Genomic DNA, 16,947 nt, shown 5'->3' on the forward strand with positions numbered 1-16,947 from the left:
ATATTTAAGACATCAGACCTTAACTCTGGTTGGAAATATGAACGTAAATATTTTGACACTTTTTTTTTGCAAATACGATACTTTTTTTTTAAAAGAACATAATCCCTAAATGCAACTCGATTGAGAATTAAGGTTGTGAAACTCGATTGAGGGTTAAAGAGAGACACGTGACTATACCTTGGAAATTACTCTTGGTTGAAAACGATTTCTCCACCGCAAATGTTTTCGATTTTTGATTCAGATGTGAAGATGGAGTTGAACGTGCAAGAGGAATATGATCTGGGGTAGAAGAAGGGTAGAAATCGAAATCAAGTAATGGAGGGGGATCGATTCTTCTGTTTTTTTTTTTAAATATCATGTCGACAAAAGCAGTCTCTTATTAATGTTTTTCATTTTTTTTTAAAGGGCAAACCTGTGAATAATGAAGTAAAGGTTGGGTTTTTGGTATATTTTTTGTTTTATGTTTTAATCTAGTCTAGTAATAATTAAATTATATAAGTTAAATTATATAATCTAGTCTAGTAATTTTTTTTTGTTACTTGAGGTGTCCAAATTATATTGATTAAGTTAACCAATCTTAACTTTTGATTCTGTAATGACAAAAATACTTACAATTAATTCTAACCAAATTTGTTTATATTTTATTTTATTAGATTTTGTTTATAAATATATCACTTAAATTAATTTTTAAAGATATAGGTATTTATGTTTCTATTTTTATTTTAAAGTATTGGCACCTTTTTATCAATTTTTTGGTGATAAATCTAGGGACTAGGGAGTTCACATCCACTTTAATATATATATATACACGGTATATATATATACGGTACAATGTATTGTAAACCTCGTCCAAGAACCTGATGGCATTGGTGAATCTTCCATGGGAGTTGGTTGAAGAGATCATCTCTCGGATTCCACCAGAATGTCTTGTTAGATTTAGAGTTGTTTGCAAACAGTGGAATAATCTTTTCCATGAGAAAAGATTCATCAAGACCCAATTGGATCATGCATGTCCACAATTCGTCTTATTTGACCAAAACAAGATATTTTTAATAGATGAAATAAAAAATACTTTCGTGTTATATTAAATCCGATATCTAATTATATAAAGTAAAATTCACAAGATTTATAAATTTTGGTATAAAACCGAATAAATAAAAAACCGATGGTACATAAACCGAACCAAACCAAAGTAGATATGATTTTAATATGATAGTTATTTTTCATTAACCGAAAAACTGAAAAATTGAACCAAGAACCGATATCCAGATTGGAAACCCCTCAATGTAATATATAATATTATGATTTATGGAAAGATTATAAATATTTATAAATGTCCTCAGTTGTTTATATTGTAGCTAGATGTTAAACTAATGAAAATGATGCCTAAACATATTTGATCATTTTTACTACATGGACCATTTTCATATTGTATTTGTTTATAAATTTAACCACTTAATATGTTTGTGTATACTAATACATTAATTTTCTAAAACAAATATTTTGTGGCAAATAATGTTTTTTATCTTTTTCACATTTACGTGTCTCTTAGTTTACTTTATATTGGAAATATATGAGAAACATACAGCACTTAAAAACATATATAAACAGTTTTAGAATTAATGTAATATTAGGACAAAACTTAGGTTCACTCCCTATAGTGAACCTTTAAATTCACCCCATCCTTTAGGACCAATCAAATTTCCACATAAATTATTAATTAAAAAACATTAAATTAAATAAAAAATAGGTACAAAAAATAAAAATGTTAATTTTAACGACGCTAACGCTTCCACCAAAACCCTAAACTCTAAATTTTAAATTCTAAACCATATACCCTAAATTATAAACCCAAATCCAAACCCCTAAAACTAAACCCTATGCCCCAAACCCTAATCCTAGACCCTAAACCCAAATTATATACCTTAAACCCAAAAAATAAACTATAAACCTAAACCCTATACCCTGACCCCAAGTCTTAGACCATAAACCTAAACCGTAAACCTTAACCCAAACCCTATAGCATCTAAGTTTGGGGTTTGGGCTTAGGGTTTACCGTTTGGGTTTTAGCTTTAGGATTTGGGTTTAGGATATATGTTTTGGGTAGGGGTGTTCAATCCGGATATCGGTTCGGTTTCGGTTCGGTTTTTTCGGTTTTTCGGTATTTCGGTTAGTAAAATATAACTATCATTCTAAATCCATATTTGCTTCAGTTCGGTTCGGTTTATATACCGTCGATTTTCGGTTTATTCGGTTTTATACAAAAAAAAACATAATTCTTTATTTTGGGATCATATTATATGAATTTTAGAGTCTTGTTGTCAACACATTCATTTATTAAAAAATATTATAAGTTTAAATAAAAGAACAAAAATAAAAAATGTTTCTATCATCTAATAAAATAATCAAATCTATAATTAAAATCAAAGCTCAAAATTTTTATAATAAAAATAAAAAACAAAAAATAAAACAGAAACACGAAGCACAAAAAATAAGTTATTATATTCTTTCATATTTAGCGTTCATCAAAGTCATGTTTCTTCTATTAAACACGAAACTCTATTCGTTTATAGATAAAAAAAATTGTGAAGAATTTCCACTAATTGTTATCATCAAATTTATAATCTTTATTTCAATTTAGTCAATGCTAAATTAAAGCAAAAAGATCAAAAGAAGACTAAGAAAATAAGAAGCATGTTTGCGATGAATTGTTATTTAATTATAGTTCAAGTGTTTTACAAATCAGGACTATTTTATTACTGTAAAAAATATGGTAATAGTTATTAGCAAAAAAATTAACTTATGATTTTCATACGTTGTTATAAAATATATACATATTTACATGTTTCTATTTTTTGATCGGTTTTATTCGGTATATTCGGTTTTATCGGTTATATACCGAACCATATCCAAATCCTACGGTTTTTTTAAAATCATATCCATTCGGTTTATATGGTATATACCAAATCCAAACCATATTATCTATTTCGGTTTGGTTCGGTTCGGTACGGTTCAGTTTTGCCATATTGAACAGCCCTAGTTTTGGGTTTAGGATTTACGGTTTGGGTTTAGGATTTACCGTTAAATTTTTGGGTTTAGGGTATATAATTTGAGTTTAAGGTTTACGGTTTGAGTTTAGGATCTACGACTTGGGTTTAGGGTATAGAGTTTAGGTTTATAGTCTAGTTTTTGGGTTTAGGGTATATAATTTGGGTTTAGGGTCTAGAGTTTAGGGTTTAGGGTTTGGATTTGAGTTTAGAATTTAGGGTATAGGGTTTAGAATTTAGGGTTTCGGATTTCGCTGGAAGCATTAGCGTCGTTAAAATTAGCATTTTTAAAATTAACGTTTAGGGTCTATGATTAGAGTTTAGGGTTTAGGGTTTGGATTTGAGTTTAGAATTTATGGTATAAGGTTTAGAATTTAGGGTTTCGGATTTTGCTGGAAACATTAGCGTCGTTAAAATTAGCATTTTTATTTTTGTAGCTATTTTTTTGTTTAATTTAATGTTTTTTAATTAATAATCTATGTGGAAATTTGATGGGTTCTAAAGGGTGAGGTGAATTTAAAAGTTCAGCCTAGGGGATGAACCTAAGTTCTGTCCGTAATATTAATATTGAGAATATTTTAAATTTTTAGCATAGAGTATCAAAATATGTTAAATTTGTTGGTTAGCTAGATTATAGGAAGTAATAGATTTTATTTTAATTAAATAAGGAAAATACATTAAATACTTAAACTAAGTTTATTAATTGGTTTAGTGGCATAAGATTATAAATAAATTGTAAACTTAAGGGTTTATTTTTATTTATACTTCTATTTTAACGGATTAGATTTACTTTTATTCCATCAAACCCAGCAAAGGGGATAAGTAACAGAGCAGAAAATAAACCCAACAAAGCGATGAAATTGAGCAAAATTCGGTACTCTGCTCCTTCCACACAAAATATACCGAAGCAACCTGATTATCAGCTTGATACATATAAACTGTATTTTCTGTTAGGTTTTAAACCTTTACCTAGTGCTTAAACTTAGAATGAAATCAGATACCAAGAGTTGTCTTTATTCACTAAACCAGAAAAGTGTTTCTTTAAGAACAATAATAGAGATTACAAGCCAATGATTAACACAAAACCCACGAACTCTTTGTTTGGTTAATCTCTTGTTATATATCTCTCTCTCTTTGCCCTTGCTCTCTCTCGGATAATCTCGGAACCTTGATCACCTCCTCTATATATATAACATGATCACCGACTTTACTCCTATTCCGTATTACCTTTTGTAAAGTCTTCGCCGACTAACGTAACGTTTCCTTTTGTTCATGCAGGATATCTTGTTTGGGCTAGAAGTATAGTTGGGCCAAGATGGAATTGGGCCTTTCTCTTTACAATCTCCACCTAAGGCCCACATTGCTACCTCTTCTAATCACCACCTTTGATGATATCGACGTCGCGTTCCTCTCCTTCCTCTGTGATCAGAAAATTGATCTGAGCCAGTGAACACTTTGCCGAGTTTCTCAACCATAGAACAACCTATGAGTATTCTAATCGCCTACTCTCTTTGAAGACCAAACAGTTCACGATCGACCTGAAACACAAGTAATTCTGATGACAACTTCGCCGAGTTGCTTCGCCGCTGAATCACTCACTACTCCTTCTCTTTGTCTTTGCCGTTTGTCCATCTCGAAGATTAAACCAGAACGGGTATTCTTTCTCATCTCCTTTTAACTTAGAATCCTTAAGATAGTGATGACGTCTCATCAATGAATCCATGACTCATGTAGCTCGTACGCCGCTACTCCGTCTTCAACCTTTCTCGCCTTGATTCCAGAGATCAATTCTACTACCCAAATTCTCCAGCTCGTTTTTGAATGTTTCAGGTGGTCGATCCATCGCTCAACCTTCTCGGATTACTGCATCCCTCTGGTAAGCTTTCTCTGATGATTTGAGTTTGCTTGGAGACCTCTTATCTATATCCTTTGAAATCGTATAGACTTAATCTCCTTTTGTAATTGACAGTGAGATGTGATTCTTCAACCGGCATATCTTGTTCATGTGTTTCCCGTGATCTGTTTCTACCCTTCGTTCAAACTCCTCTCCCTCCAGCTTCTCGGTAAAGACATTCTCTGCTGTTTAAAACGACGTTTCTGATGTCCTGTGATCTGTTTCTTCTTTGGCCAACCTAGATACTCGTCTTTAAGACGTTCTCTTAGGTGACCCTTTGGAGGCTCCTCCGTTACTCCGACAAACCCATGATCCCGTTTCCGTTCAACTTCTTGGTAAATTTATTCACTTCTCTTTACCTGTTTAAGTTGATGCTTGGGATGTTAAACTCATCCTCTGTCTCTGCGAGCTTGAGACAGCGTTGATAATGGAGTTACCTGGAGCGTCTTCCTTCTTAGGCAGAATCGCAGCGAACCTGAAGCTTCTGTCCAGGTACTGCTTTACATTGTAACTCATCTTGTTTACTGGTATGGACCTTAGATAGTGTTGCGTTCTCTTTGACTCTATCTCCGAAGATACCATCTTCCAATATTTTTGAAACTTTTCCTTCAGCTTCATTCCTACGTTCCATGTCCACGTTCTCCTCTGTTCCAGCCTTCTTCCAATCCTCCTCATAGGCTTTAGGTTCTTCTGTATCAAGCTTTTCCGGTGCAGCTAAAACATAGGCTAAAAGATCACCATCTTTATGCCTTTCTTCTTTTGCAAACAATAATTCATCCTTTGAAAATTCTGTCCTAGTTTCTTCATTGCTCGCCTTAGACTCAATCTCTTCTGTTTTTTCTGTCAAGAAAGAGTCTCCACCTTGAGCTGATGAGTCTTTTGTTTCAAAACCGAATGGAGTAGGTCCCTGAATCAGTCTTGTAGAAAACGTCATATTCTTTGATTTCTTCTTTCTGATTTCTTTCTCCACTCTCCGCATGTTCTTCTTACTCTTAGCAATTGTGCCTTGTAGATAATAAACTCCATCGTGATATTTTCCTGATATCACCTTCTTGTTATCTTTGTAGAAGTGCACCATGAAATTGCTTCCTTTATACTTACAACCTGATTTTTCTAGCATCCCATAGGAAATTAGATTCCTACTCACCCCTGGTATGTATCTTACACCCGTGAGTATCACTTCAGAGCCATCTGAATTTTGAATCTTTATTTTCCCAATTCCTTTTATGTCACATTGAGTGTTATTAGCCATTAACACTGAACCACCACTGAACTCCTTGAGATTAAACATAACCTCCTTGTTTGATGTACTATGATAAGAACATCCAGAATTCATGATCCATTCTTGCTTAGTGTCTTGCACACTAGCTGTTAACACTAAGGGTTGCTTCGGCTCCGTCGCAATATTTGCAGATTCTCTATGTCTCCTTTCAGGACATTCTCTTTTCCAGTGTCCTTCTCCACGGATAAAACAACTTATTTTGCTTTTATCGAACTTTTGCCTTGACTTAGATCTGCCCCTGCCGTTAGATTTTCCTCTAACCTTTTTTATCTGATCTGCCCCTTGATTCCTCCACGTACAAACCCTCTGCATCAGACCTGGATTTATTCAGCAATCCCTTTTCCTTTAACTCCACTTTTTTGGAGTATGCTGAATTAGTCACGTCGTTCATGGTAAGAGTTTCTTTTGCAGTCCCGTACTTGAGCGTGTCAACTAGTGAATCAAATTGCTGGGGCAAGCTAGATAGAACTTGAATTGCCTGGTCTTCATCGCTGATGTTGATGTTAAGACTTGCAAGATCTGAAACTAGCTTAAGAAAAATATCTAGGTTTTCCTCGATGCTCTTGTGATCATCCATCTTGAAGCTCGCAAACCTCTGCTTCATGTAGATCCTATTAGGAAGTGTCTTCGTTTGGTAATCTCTTTCCAAAGCCTTCCAAACTCCTAACGCAGTTGTTTCCTTCATCGCCTTACGCAGAACCAAATTTCCTAGGCTCATGCATATTAGATTCTTTGCCTTCTTATCCTTCAACGGATCTACTTTGACCTCAGGTAGTTCTTCGTCTTTCTCCTTGCCTGTTTCAGAAGGCGTGACCGTAACTTCCTGAATCGTAGAATCTAACCCTAGAAGCTCCAATTGCATTAGCATCTTGTACTTCCATAACCCGAAATCACCTTTTCCATCAAACCTCTCGACCTCGAACTTTCCGGATATTAATTCCATATCTCCTCCTAGCACTTGCAATCAAACCTAGATTGCTCTGATACCACTTGTTAGGTTTTAAACCTTTACCTAGTGCTTAAACTTAGAATGAAATCAGATACCAAGAGTTCTCTTTATTCACTAAACCAGAAAAGTGTTTCTTTAAGAACAATAATAGAGATTACAAGCCAATGATTAACACAAAACCCACGAACTCTTTGTTTGCTTAATCTCTTGTTATATCTCTCTCTCTCTCTCTCTCTCTTTGCCCTTGCTCTCTCTCTCGGATAATCTCGGAACCTTGATCACCTCCTCTATATATATATCATGATCACCGACTTTACTCCTATTCCATATTACCTTTTCTGAAGTCTTCGCCGACTAACGTAACGTTTCCTTTTGTTCATGCAGGATATCTTGTTTGGGCTAGAAGTATAGTTGGGCCAAGATGGAATTGGGCCTTTCTCTTTACATTTTCGATTAGAAACAAGTAACCACAAATCCAAATGTTCATGAAACACCGATTAACTAACAATGTTATCCGAGACGGATCTCACACACTGAGATTTTCCGAGAAAGTAACAGAAGAGAAATGAAAAGAAAAGAAAGTTTCAACAATATTTTTTCATCATTCTAATCTTTCACACTGCTACTTTATATATAATTCATATTTTTGATGACGTTGTTCCTGTGACGTGGCACATCCTCTCATTTTCCTGTATCACAGCTTAACATTTTTTTTTTTGGTAATCCTTCACAGCTTAACATTCATATCCCCTGAAGGGTCTTTCAGCCATCTTCATACAAAATAGGAGGAGAATCATGGAGAGTAGATATGAAGAAAGACCATACCTCTTAGCTGAAGGCAGGCCCCGCTCATAGTTTGTTGGGGCCCTGGGCAAAAAAAAAGTTTTAGGCCCTTAAATAATTTTAAAACATAATTTAACACATTTAAAAAATATATATATATATTCTGTTAAAAAAAGTTGCAATTTATAAAACAATACTAAAGTATATTGTCTATGCTATGGTCTCACTAATAAAGCTAACTTAGCTCATTTATTTACATAACTAGATTTTATACTCGATCTACACGTGAATCTGTATTAATAATTTAGTTTTATAATAACTTTTAGAATAATTATTTTAATTGATTTGTCTTTTTTTTTATCTGAGATATGATTTGTTGATTTTCTTAGCTATGTTTATTTATAACTACACTCTCTTATTAGCTATTTAGTTTTTTTTTTTATTTACAAATGTCATAATTATTTTTATAAGCATATTCATAGTTTTTGAAAAGTATTAATTTGTATTTTAAAATACTATATAAATTGCTTGATGCATGTAAACTGTTAATACATTTTAATATTTTATCATACATTTTACATATATTTTATTTGAATTACATAAACAATTGAATTATCTGCATAATATCTCATTTTCTTTGTAGTCAGAAAAACTTTACAATTAATGTGTGATTGTTATATATATGTGATAGTATAATATTTAGATTTAAAATTTAATCACAACAAATATTTTTATGAATTTTGTTTAATATTAAATAGCCTTTGTAAGATAATATTTAAAGTAAAGTAAATATAATGAATTTAGTTAATGTTATGTAACATTTTATTTATCTACTACTTGATCTAGTTAATTATTTGTATTGTAGTTAAGCTTGTATGATCGTATAATGTATTACAATATATTATAATTTATTTTTTGTATAATAGTTAATACCTAGTTAATATTTGTTTGTTTTGGAGTTTACTTGTTGTTATAATTTTTATTTTAGTTAAACTATTTAATATTTAAGTATTGGTTTTTTTGTTATTTTTAAATTTTTATATGATTTTGATATTTAATAATGACTTATTTTATTTTCATAAGATTAAATAAAATGGTTATTTGTTTATTTGTATTCTAAGATATATTAAATATAATAAAAATGAATGCAAATGTTAATCAGTTATATATGTGAGTATATATATATATATATATTTATTTATTTATTTATTTATTTGTAGACGTTTCTATAACGTTTTCAAAGCAAAAAAAAATCAAAAATCACGCTTCCGCGTATTCGTTTTCGTGTCCATGCAACCTAGGTTATAAGAATTCATAATATAATTAGTTTAGTAATGCTTCTCTGTTCCATAATATAATTAGTTCATAGTTGTAGAAAAAAAAATATTTCAAAAATATAAGCAGTTTTAATATTCCAATGCAACTTTTGTATGTATGGGATTGTGTGACTAATTAAATTATATAAAATTTTTTGTAATTAGTCGAACTTATATATTAAATGATACTCTTTAAAAGTAACATTTTTAATACTAGTACATTTAAATAAAACTGCTTACATTGTGAAATAGTAGAGTAATGATAAAGCAATAGTATTTCCAACTCAACTCAAATCCTCAAATTTTAAAACTTTTGTCATTCCAACTCAGCTTCGATTTTTCAAATTTTAAGGTTTCGAATAATGAAACTTCAAATTTGAGATTTTACTATTCAAATCTCAAAACTATCTTTTATTTTCTGCATAACCACTAAACAATGCTACAAAAAAAACATATCCACTAAACATATTCGTCACTCTCTCATAATTCGTTTTAGTTGCATCAAACTATTTTGCAAAATGAAGACAGAGTTAGTAGGACCATACGGTAATACCGGTAACAGAGAAGAAGAATTCAACCACACTACAATGTTGTCTAGCATTTTAGAGGATCGAATCAAAACATTTTTAAATTTACTATAATATTTTTATAAATATATAAATATATCAAAACTTTGTATATACATTAATTTGGGGGAAGATACAAAACTATAATAGTAAAAGTTTAACAGAAATTAAATAGGTGATTGTGATTATCTTCATCGTTATATATGTTAATTAAACTATATAACAATACAGATGTAAAATTACAAGCGATAAACTAATATAACAAATATATAAAAACAATATTAACTAAAACAATATTTGATAAAAAATATGGAGAAATCAAAAGAAAAGCAAAAAATCATCAAAATATAATGAAATTACGATGCTAAATAAATTGAAAACATATAATATTTCTATATATCATGCACAATAGATTAAGCCAAATAAATAAATTATTATTATTAGTTGGTTAATGTAAGTATAGATAATAATTATTAATTTGTTTGAGTTAGACTGTCTAGACACAAGTGGCTATCTGGTCTACTAATATAGTTTCATAATATATTCATATTCAAAGAAAATCTATGTGATAATTCAAAGGCATATATCAAAAGCTACATTCAAGAGTAGAACTTTTAAATATTATAACATCGACAAATACAAAATAAATTTATTCGTAAGCCTACTTGATATAATTTAAGAAACCCATTTACAAAAACAGAACAAGCTAGGTGGCCACTTCTTCCCGGCTCCTCCGAAGGTACCTAAGCTCTGTGGTGGGAGTGAATGAAGGGTGTGGTATGATGGCAATTACGATGATGTCAAAAGAGTTTTGGTTAGTTCTGTTGATGGCTTGAACTACATGGAGATCCAGTATGCTAAGTGAGAAAGATTTATAAATCACACACATTGCGTGATCACACTAATTTTAATGGAAATAATAATATAATAATATTTAATTTTAATTTTACTATTATTTTTCCATATTTAAATCATAATAACAAAAAGTTAGTTAAAATTTAAGAATCAATATTGAAATCATATTTTCTATTTGTTTTTCATACATATGAAAGGAAAAATTATTTGAAATTTAAGAATAAATAATAATAATTATTATGAATTATCTATTATGAATATTTATAAACGTCCAAAAGTCACTACTATATTCATGTTCAATGAATATTTATATGATTAATCATTATATCAAAAGCTACAATTCAATAGTAAACCTTTTAAAGTTCTCTTATGGGCAACTCAAGCAATGAGAGATCATAAGATTGGGTTTTAGGGTTCCTGGGGGTTATAGCCTAGGAATTTGTAACTGTTTCAACTTCTGGTTTAATAATATTCAGTTGACCAAAAAAAAAACCTTTTAAATGTTATAACGTCCACAAATACAAAATAAACGGTTATTAATACGCTACTTGATATAAATTAAGAGTCCCATTTACAAAAAACAGGACAAAGCTATCACAACTTTACAACCCAAGCCAAAATAAACTGTCAATAACTTTAACTGACAGCAACCATTTTTCACCTTTGAATCTGATGATCTGAAGTTGAGTTATTAGCTGCTGATGAACTCGATGGCCGTCCATTCTCGGCTCCTGATTTATCTGCAGTAACTGCGACCCCTACGCCCCATCTTCTAGATGCTTCTGACGGCTCAATCACTTTAACTGAACCATCAGCCAGTCCAACGGCTAACTGGTTCGGCTCTTGCGGATGAGCTGTGATCACTTGTGGAATGATTGGTGCACTATCACAGACAAAAACAAAACACAATTGGTAAAGAAATGTAAATTTAAAAATTATAACAAAGGATAGGTACCTGTTGGGTTGAGGCATGTAAGCAGATGGAGCAATGCGACATCTGAGTCTCAAGGATTCAGCATCAAAGACTGCAATGTTTCCATCAGTGAATGACGCGTAAACCAGCTGGCTGTTGCATGAGTAAGATGCAGAGGTAATGGGGGAAGAGAGAGCTTCTTGTGGCACCCACTGCACAAGAATGTAAACAAAGATGTATGAGAAACTAAGGTTTCTTTTGTTAAATCATTTAAATGAAAGGCTTATTGGTTTTACCTTATGTATACATTCCATCTTTGAAGCATCATAAATAGCAAGCTGCGTCTCATGTGAAACCAATAAATGGATTTGGTCGTTATGGAACTGGACTCTTGTGTCTCCCACTGGTGCTTTACCAGGGGGTAGTTGAATCACTGAAGATTTCTTCTTCTCCCATGAGTCAGCGGTCCAGAAGAATAGCTGTAATAAAAAAAAAACAAAGTTTAAAACCGAACATGTGTGTGTGTAAGCTTCAATAGCCAATAAATCTTGCGTTACCTGAGCATCAGCACCAGAAGAGACAAGTGTATTGAGTGCAGTGGAGAAAGCAAGACCAGTTATATGCTTCTGGTGACCTTTCAACTTTGTTTTCACCTATAAGAATAAAAAGAGATATTACATTACATATTTCATAAAAGAGGTGAAACATTTTAAACACACCAAGAGTTTAGTATTATTACCTCATCTACCCTGACATTGTAAATATGGATACTAGAGTCTTCCATTCCAATTGCAATAATGTTATTATCTTGAGGATGAAACGCCAGGAATGTTGAAGCTGGTGGTGGTGGCATGAAAGTTGTCATTACCTGTCAACAAAATTGAAAATGATATTTACCTCACATACATAGATACATACATGACCCTTTAAAGTAAGTTGGATTAGAGCTGCTTACTTTGAAAGTCATCATATTGAATAAAGAAACCTTTCCACCACAGGCTGACTTGACATATGAGTCATTCTTAGAAAGCGCTATACACGGCACAGCTGTTTCAGGATTCTCAGGAACATCGTTTGCCATTAGAAGACCACTGTTTGGCTGCCAATGCTGTGGAGTTACACTTGCCGTTGCCTTCAAACATAGAAAGCACACATTAAGAAACATACCACAAAGGATGTAAAAGTTGAAAGGTTTAATGTCTAACCTTCCCTGTTGGGTTTTGCTCATTGCGGCTCCACTTCCATAGTCTTTGGACACCATTTGCTTCCAGAGCAAGGACGCCGACACCAGAGTTTGTATAAAGAAGCCGAGCAACCTTTTAGAGTTGACATATCAGTAAAATATTAGTTTCCAAGATATGTCTTAATGAACATGAAGCTTAGAACAACAACAAACCTTGCTAACAGAGTCCTTGCTATCTGGCATGGTCACTTGTCTGCATTGTGTGGGATCAACAATCTCTGTTAACTCCAAGGGTTTCTAATCAATAGATTCCAAGTTTCTTGGCTTCTCCATAGTTCTTGACATTGCCTCAATTCCATTCTACATATGTCATAACACCAAAGTTAGAAGACAACAAACTCTGAACCACATAGAAAAAGACAAAACAAAGATCCTCTTAATCATACATGGACTGGAGTAGGCCTAGCAGGAGAGTCCGTGTCCATGTGTTCAACTTTACCAATAGATGCTGGACTCATGCTTGAAACCATTGCAGAAGTTGGTACCTGAACCACAAGCATTGACACTCGAGCTAAAAACTGCACAAAAGACTCTTTCAATAGAAGACTTCTAATACTCCAACCTTCATATCAATGAATGCTTTAGATGCTTCATAAGACAGAACTTCATATGCTCCTAAGGTTCTAAGACCATCAGCATTTGTAAGGATCTTGAATCCATTATCAGCTGTAGTAACTGCAAGTAGATTCCCTTCCTTGTTGAATCTCAAACGGGGAAGGTTCTGTACATACCATCAGTTAAAGCAACATGGTCAAGAAAGACAAAAAGAGTATATAAACCAAAGGAGTACTGGAGAGTTTTCATACAGGAAGTCCTCCTTCAGCGTCAACAGTCGTCAAGAGATTTGCATTGTCCATGTCCCAGAATTACGAGTTGTATCAAACTGAACAACTCCATTAGATTTCTTCCGAAAGCCTAGATATGTCCTCTTCAGGGCACCTTCACTCTCATTCCATTCGACAAGGAAATAGTCTCCATCTTCACTTCACTCGTTCCACAAGAAACTTTTGCAGGAATCTCTGGTTATTGCGATAGTGAGGCTTCCAGGGATCACAGCGTGTTATCAACAGAACAGAGGAAGAGACTTACTATCGCAGTAGAACTAGTGGCGAATCCATCCATAATCTTCATGGATGAGCCAACTTCAGGGCTTGACTCTAGGGCTGCAGCCATTGTGATGAGGACGGTAAGGAACACAGTTGACACAGGTAGAACTGTTGTCTGCACAATCCACCAGCCTAGCATTGATATCTTTGAAGCTTTTGATGAGCTTCTGCTTATGAAGAGAGGTGGACACAAGTGATTTATGCTGGTCCTTTAGGCCAAAACTCCCACAAGATTATTGAATATTTCCAGGTTAGACTCTTAATTTTTTTTTTTAGGAATATCACATTGATAAATAATATTCCTCATGACTATTCTCTTAAGAAAATACAGGCAATTCATGGAGTTCAAGAAATTAAAGAGAAATATAACCCCTGCGACATGGATGCTAGAAGTGAGCTCAATGGCTACAGAAGCTAAGCTTGAGATAGATTTTTCTGAGCATTAAAAAACATCATCCTTATATGAGTAAGTCAAACATAAGACTCAAATGATTCACAAGAGTTTACTCTGAGTATTAGAAATGATCTTGGTGTAGACAAAACAAGAAAAAATGTATACTGGAATACAATGAATTCATTAAGCTTCACTAAAAGATGGTAAAAGGTGGTACAAGCATAAACTATCGCGGAGTTTTAATTATTCAGGAAATTGATAAATGATATTTTTTTAGCATATACTTTTTAATAAGAGGATGATAAGATCACATAGATCTTTTGTGCACAAACATCACACAGGTTATGGCTTTCAAATAATGTTGAGAAGAAAATTGTTATATAGAGCCAGCTGCACAGTTAAAAGAAAAATGTGTGTCAACATCCAAACTATCAACTAATCATCTCCAAGCTCGAACTAGTTCTTTACTAAGTACTTAGTTCAAATTATAGTTAGATCTTTATAGCTACTTTTAATGACTTTTAGCAGCAAAATTCTCGCATGATGTAGATCCAACAAAAAAATATAATCTCAAAACACTTTAGCGAAGAAAATTTATCATTATTTGATAATAAATTAAATATGTTTTAATCTTTCAATCATATGGCTCCAATAGTGGAATAAGCTAGCCATCCTTCTAAAGCATCAAAAAACTGACTCCGTCTTGAATATGGATCTAAGTTATACTACTGACGTAGCCTATACTCTAGTAATTTTCTATAGAAATTTAATTATTCATTTGTGCAGAAATTATAAATAAGAGTTCGCTATAATTAGAATTAGATAGCCTTTTAACAAATTGATAAAAGGTTGTAGTAATAAATAAATAAATAAAAACTCTAAAATGTAGAATAATAACATCAAATGTGAATTAACAAGTAGATATGACCACTTATGTTTACATGAGGTTTAACTCACTATTTCTAAATAATTTTTTTTGTTTGTTTCTTCTAAATTTGTTGGCATTCACTGTTACCAAAAAATGTTGGAATTGAGGAAAATAATCGAGATGAGACAACAAGCAATAATAGTAGCAAAGCCTCCATCATAATTCAGCAAATCTAAAATATAGCCTCATTATAGGTAAGTATGGCATTGTGAAAAAATTTCTCCAAGTCCATGAGGGTCAAAGCAAAGCCTCCGCCGCCACTGATAAGAAGGAGGTTTCCTGGAGCCCGAGTAACATTCATCCACAGTTTTATTCTACGTCTAAGACTCTCAGTCGCTTTTTTCATCAGTGTTATTTCCACCGTTCCTCTGTAGTCTTTCTGCCATAGTGAACCTACGATTCAGTCACTATCCATGGTTGGGCGGCAACCAAATGAGACCATACAGTTTTCTATATCCCACATTGCTACAATTGGAGCACTCCAAGTGCCAAGTAGCCTACCATTAGTATCAACTATTCCAACCTGCAAAACATTATACTACCTTAGTTTCGGAAAATAAGATGTTTTGGATCTTTTATTTATTTCACAAAGAAAGATTTTGTGTAATATCGTTAATGTCTTTTTTTTATATAAAAATTATCTCATTTAATTTTCATTTGATATTTACGATGAGTTACTTAAATTCTTTTTGGGGAAAGACAAATATTTTTGGTACCGTTAAATTCCATATCAATTTCTTATTATTTTTAAATTTCTTTTTGTCAGAAGCACAAAGAGAAAACAGAAGAAGATGCAAAAAAAAAATGAAACAAAAAGAAAAGGAAGAGGTGAAATCAAAAATGAAACTAGAAGAAGAAACTTTCAAAGGTGAGTCAAGAGATGTTTACAAGATCAAATCATACACAACTCAAGAAGATATAGGCTAATGTGATGGAGCTGATGAATTTTGTTTTGCCGAAGTATTTTCCTAAGTAATGTTCCTTTTTCTCATTTAAGTCTCTGAGACCTTTGTTTATTATTATTTTTTTCTAGAAAGTTTTAATGATGTTTGTTTTCATGACGTAAAAAATAAGATTATGTAACATGGAAGAAACCTTTTATGATGTTCGTTGTCATGACTTTATAAATAAGAGTATGCAACATGGAAAACGTGATAAATAAAAGAACTCAAGTAGCTAGATAATTCATTATATCACGAACTAAAAGACGATCACAACTCATCCGTGACGGTAGATTACCTTCCTTTTCCATGATGACTTTCTTCAAATGTGAAATTTTGTAGTTATTTGAACCTTGGACCTTCATAATTTCCTGCATACATGATTGCAAAGTCAAAAATATCCTGTTCACATGCTTTGAGGAGTACTCATCAAATGAGTTTTCTACTGCAGAAATAAGTTCTTCTGTAGTCTTCGGACACACTTCATGTTGTAGTGTTTGAATGGCGTTAAAAAAATCCAAGGTCGAGAATATTCAAGTTCGGTGAATTCGGTGGATGACACATTAAACGAATATCAAAACCATGTTGAGAAGCAACTGCTCGAAAATATTTGTCTCTGGGATCAACGTGTGTCCGTGCATTATCTTGTTGAATATAAATAGTTTTCTCGAATCTTCTTGTGGCCATCTTTCATGAATTTGTCAACAATTTATCAAATTTAAGTACGGCA

General features: G+C 32.7%; 1 long non-coding RNA gene and 1 pseudogene across 4 annotated transcripts; one reads left to right on the top strand and one right to left on the bottom strand.

Annotated features, from left to right (window-relative positions):
• The first annotated feature begins 4,397 nt into the window (after positions 1-4,397).
• LOC106327608 lies at positions 4,398-8,043 on the top strand. Of its 4 annotated transcripts, none has more exons than XR_001267490.1 (6): positions 4,399-4,701; positions 4,782-4,923; positions 5,017-5,110; positions 5,184-5,276; positions 5,361-5,433; positions 7,557-7,819. It is a non-coding gene; the product is annotated as an uncharacterized LOC106327608 (long non-coding RNA). The 4 variants fall into 4 exon arrangements; XR_001267491.1 differs by having other exon boundaries at positions 4,400-4,701; positions 5,199-5,276; XR_001267487.1 differs by lacking the exon at positions 7,557-7,819 and adding an exon at positions 7,906-8,043 and having other exon boundaries at positions 4,398-4,701; positions 5,017-5,276.
• Positions 8,044-11,349: 3,306 nt separating this feature from the next.
• LOC106338829 lies at positions 11,350-14,093 on the bottom strand (annotated as a pseudogene).
• Positions 14,094-16,947: the final 2,854 nt, after the last annotated feature.

This window comes from Brassica oleracea, chromosome C1, assembly GCF_000695525.1.
Source record: "Brassica oleracea var. oleracea cultivar TO1000 chromosome C1, BOL, whole genome shotgun sequence".
Classification (NCBI taxonomy): domain Eukaryota; kingdom Viridiplantae; phylum Streptophyta; class Magnoliopsida; order Brassicales; family Brassicaceae; genus Brassica; species Brassica oleracea.